Source organism: Lolium rigidum, chromosome 1, assembly GCF_022539505.1.
Source record: "Lolium rigidum isolate FL_2022 chromosome 1, APGP_CSIRO_Lrig_0.1, whole genome shotgun sequence".
NCBI classification, from domain to species: domain Eukaryota; kingdom Viridiplantae; phylum Streptophyta; class Magnoliopsida; order Poales; family Poaceae; genus Lolium; species Lolium rigidum.
In genome coordinates this window covers 286,844,446-286,849,692 of record NC_061508.1, presented here as the reverse complement: position 1 = coordinate 286,849,692, position 5,247 = coordinate 286,844,446, and positions in this window count along the sequence as shown.

Sequence of the window (5,247 nt, the reverse complement as noted above, 5' to 3'; positions counted from 1 at the left end):
GGATCAAAAGAAAAGGAAATAGCCAAAAATCGAGGGTGAAAAAAATTAAAGAAAATAAACTTTTATAGCACATAGAGGATGACATGCGGGTCCCATGAGCCGGCAGGTTCTTCAACGTTTCAAACGTGGCATGAGATCGAAAGAAAAAGGCAAGTGACCAAATATGAGGAGCCAAAAATAATTCAAGAAAAGAAAGTTTTATAGTACATAGAGGATGACATGCGGGTCCCTTGAGCCAGCAAGCTTACTCGACGTTTCAAAGTGGGCAGGGGATCAAAAGAAAAAGGTAAGCCAAAAATCAGCGGTGAAAAAAAATCCAACAAAGGAAACTTTTATAGCACATAGAGGATGACATGCGGGTCCCATGAGCCAACGAGGTTCCTCAACGTTTCAAACGTGGCATGAGATCGAAAGAAAAAGGCAAGTGACCAAATATGAGGAGCCAAAAATAATTCAAGAAAAGAAAGTTTTATAGTACATAGAGGATGACATGCGGGTCCCATTTAGCAAAGAGCGGTATCACCGTTTGAGAGGCGGTGGGATCAAAAGAAAAAGGCAAGTGACCAAATATGAGGTGCCAAAAATAATTCAAGAAAAGAAAGTTTTATAGTGCATAGAGGATGACATGCGGGTCCCAGTTAGCAGCAGCGGTATCACCGTTTGAGAGGCGGTGGGATCGAAAGAAAAAGGCAAGTGACCAAATTTGAGGTGCCAAAAAAAACTCCAAGAAAAGAAAGTTTTATAGTACATAGAGGATGACATGCGGGTCCCATTTAGCAAGCAGCGGTATCACCGTTTGAGAGGCGGAAGGGGATCGAAAGAAAAAGGCAAGTGACCAAATATGAGGTGCCAAAAATAATTCAAGAAAAGAAAGTTTTATAGTGCATAGAGGATGACATGCGGGTCCCATTTAGCGACAGCGGTATCACCGTTTGAGAGGCGGCAGGGGATCGAAAGAAAAGGCAAGTGACCAAATTTGAGGTGCCAAAAAAACTCCAAGAAAAGAAAGTTGATTGCACATAGAGGATGACATGCGGGTCCCATTTAGCAGCGAACGGTCTCAACGTTTCCAAGGCGGCAAGGGATCAAAAGAAAAAGGAAGTAGCCGTAAATCGGGGGTGAAAAAAATCCAAGAATAGAAAGAATTTTGGTTCATAGAGGATGACATGCGGGACCCATGATCCCGCATCGTAAACGGCTCGATCGGAGAACGTTGAACGAGATGGCGCGATCGAGAAAAAAACAATGCCGCAGAGGCTGCCATCCGGGCCCTACATCCCTCGGCGGTGCGGATTTGCGTTGACTCGGCCGGCGAACCCGAGAATTCGCGATGCACCACGTCCCGGGCCACCATACGCGACGTTTTGGCCGCTTTCGTCGGGCTAGGTGGCCTCAAAAACGAGAAAAAAAAAGTTTTGACATGCACCACGGAGGGACCAAAATCGTCGGCCATGGTACACCAGCAACCACGGCGCGACTTCAACTTCGTCGGCCATGGCAACTTTTCTTGTAGTGAGTGGCAACAGCACATCCACAACCTTAGAACTTTCTGTCATTGTCCCAGATTTAATGGAGGCATGAACCCACTATCGAGCATAAATACTCCCTCTTGGAGTCACAAGTATCAACTTGGCCAGAGCCTCTACAAGCAACGGAGAGCATGCAAGAACATAAATAACATATATGATAGATTGATAATCAACTTGACATAGTATTCAATATTCGTCGGATCCCAACAAACACAACATGTAGCATTACAAATAGATGATCTTCATCATGATAGGAAGCTCACAAGATCTAACATGATAGCACAATGAGGAGAAGACAACCATCTAGCTACTGCTATGGACCCATAGTCTAGGGGTGGACTACTCACACATCGATCCGGAGGTGATCATGGCGATGAAGAGACCTCCGGGAGATGATTCCCCTCTCGGCGAGGTGCCGGAGGTGATCTCCTGAATCCCCCGAGATGGGATTGGCGGCGGCGTCTCAGTAAGGTTTTCCGTATCGTGGCTCTCGGTACTGGGGGTTTCGCGACGAAGACTTTAAGTAGGCGGAAGGGCAGGTCAGGGGGCGTCACGAGGGGCCCACACACTAGGGCCGCGCGGCCAGGGCCTAGGCCGCGCCGCCCTGTTGTGTCGCCACCTCGTGGCCCCACTTCGTATCTCCCCCTGTCTTCTGGAAGCTTCGTGGAAAAATAGGACCCTGGGCGTTGATTTCGTCCAATTCCGAGAATATTTCCTTTGTAGGATTTCTGAAACCAAAAACAGCAGAAAACAACAGAATCGGCTCTTCGGCATCTCGTCAATAGGTTAGTGCCTGGAAAATGCATAATAATGACATATAATGTGTATAATACATGTGAGTATCATCATAAAAGTAGCATGGAACGTAAGAAATTATAGATACGTTTGGGACGTATCAAGCATCCCCAAGCTTAGTTCCTACTCGCCCTCGAGTAGGTAAACGATAACAAAGATAATTTCTGAAGTGACATGCTATCATAATCTTGATCATACTATTGTAAGCATATGAGATGAATGCAGCGATTCGAAGCAATGATGAAGATAATGAGTAAACTAATGAATCATATAACAAAGACTTTTCATGAATAATACTTTCAAGACAAGCATCAATAAGACTTGCATAAGAGTTACTCATAAAGCAATATATTCAAAGTAAAGGCATTGAAGCAACACAAAGGAAGATAAAGTTTCGGCGGTTGCTTTCAACTTCAACATGTATATCTCATGGATAATTGTCAACACAAAGTAATATAACAAGTGCAATAAGTAAACATGTAAGAATCAATGCACACAGCTTGATACAAGTGTTTGCTTCTAAGATAGAAAGAATAGGCAAACTGACTCAACAATAAAGTAAAAGATAGGCCCTTCGCAGAGGGAAGCATTGATTACTATATTTGTGCTAGATCTTTTCATTTTGAAAATAAGAAACAATTTTGTCAACGGTAGTAATAAAGCATATGAGTTATGTATAAGACATCTTATAAGTTGCAAGCCTGATGCATAGTATACTAATAGTGCTCGCACCTTGTCCTAATTAGCTTGGGTTAACACGGATTATCATTGCATAGCATATGTTTCAACCAAGTGTCACAAAGGGGTACCTCTATGCCGCCTGTACAAAGGTCTAAGGAGAAAGCTCGCATTGGATTTCTCGCTTTTGATTATTCTCAACTTAGACATCCATACCGGGACAACATAGACAACGGATAATGGACTCCTCTTTAATGCATAAGCATTCAACAACAATTAATATTCTCATAAGAGATTGAGGATTAGTCTGTCCACACCGAAACTTCCACCATGAATCATGGCTTTAGTTAGCGGCCCAATGTTCTTCTCTAACAAGTATGCATACTCAAACCGAGCTTGATTGTGAAAACCGCCCTTACTTCAGATAAGACGAACATGCATAGCAACTCACGTGATATTCAACAAAGGTAAAAGAGTTGATGGCGTCCCCAAAAAACATGGTTACCGCTCAACAAGCAACTTACTAAGAAATAAGACACATAAGTACATATTCTTCACAACGATAGTTTTTAAGGCTATTTTGTCCCATGAGCTATATATTGCAAAGGCAAAGAATAGAAATTTTAAAGTTGCACTCAAGTAATGTACTTTGGAATGGCGGAGAAATACCATGTGGTAGGTAGGTATGGTGGACACAAATGGCATGGTTATTGGCTCAAGGATTTGGATGCACGAGAAGAATTCCTCTCAATACAAAGCTAGGCTAGCAAGGTTGTTTGAAGCAAACTCAAGTATAAAAGGTGCAGCAAAGCTCACATATGAACATATTGTAGCTATTATAAGACTTTACATTGTCTCCTTGTTGTTCAACACCTCAACCAGAAAATATCTAGACTCTAGAGTTAAATCATGCAAACCAAATTTTAACAAGCTCTATGTAGTTATTCATTAATGAGTACAAGGTACATGATGCAAGAGCTTAAACAAGATCTATATGAGCACAACAATTGCCAAGTATCACATTATTCAAGATATTAAACCATTTACCACATGCGGCATTTTCCGTTTCCAATCATATAACAATGAATGAAGTAGTTCAACTTTCGCAATGAACATTAAAGATGAAACTAAGAACATATTTGTTCATACAAAACAGCGGATCATGTCTCTCTCCCAAACAAAGAATGCTAGGATCCGATTTATTCAAACAAAAACAAAAATAAAAACAAACAGACGCACCAAGTAAAGCACATAAGATGTGACGGAATAAAAATATAGTTTCACTAGAGGAACCTGATAAGTTGTCGATGAAAAAGGGATGCCTTGGGCATCCCCAAGCTTAGACGCTTGAGTCTTCTTAAAATATGCAGGGATGAACCACGGGGGCATCCCCAAGCTTTGACTTTTCACTCTTCTTGATCATATTGTATCATCCTCCTCTCTTGACCCTTGAAAACTTCCTCCACACCAAACTCGAAACAAACTCATTAGAGGGTCAGTGCATAATTCATATATTTAGAGATGACATAATCATTCTTAACACTTCTGGAAATTTCACAAGGCTACTGAAAGTTAATGGAACAAAGAAATCCATCTAACATAGCAAAACAGGCAATGCGAAATAAAAGGCAGAATCTGTCAAAACAGAACAGTTCGTAAAGACGAATTTTAAAGTGGCACCAGACTTGCTCAGATGAAAATGCCCAAATTGAATGGAAGTTGCGTACATATCTGAGGATCACGCACGTAAATTGGCAGATTTTTTACGTGACAGCAAGAAATCTGTTCCTGCGCAGCAATCCAAATCTAGTATTGGCTTTACTATCAAAGACTTTACTTGGCACAAAAATGTAATAAAATAAAGATAAGGATAGGTTGCTACAGTAGTAAACAACTTCCAAGACTCAAATATAAAATAAAGTGCAGAAGTAAAATAATGGGTTGTCTCCCATAAGCGCTTTTCTTTAACGCCTTTCAGCTAGGCGCAGAAAGTGTGTATCAAGTATTGTCGAGAGATGAAGCATCGACATCATAAGCTCCCCCATCCGTAGTGGTACTAAGGGCTTTGTCAATTTTAGGCCTATAATAATATTTTTTTGGTTTAGGCACTTTAGAGACATACATAAACTTTTGCTCCTTACCCACATAAGCTTTCTCCTTAAACTTAAGAGAAGAAAAAGTTGAACCCAAGGTTCCCATAGCTTCTTCAAATTCACTAATCCTATGGGTTCGATTATCATGAGTA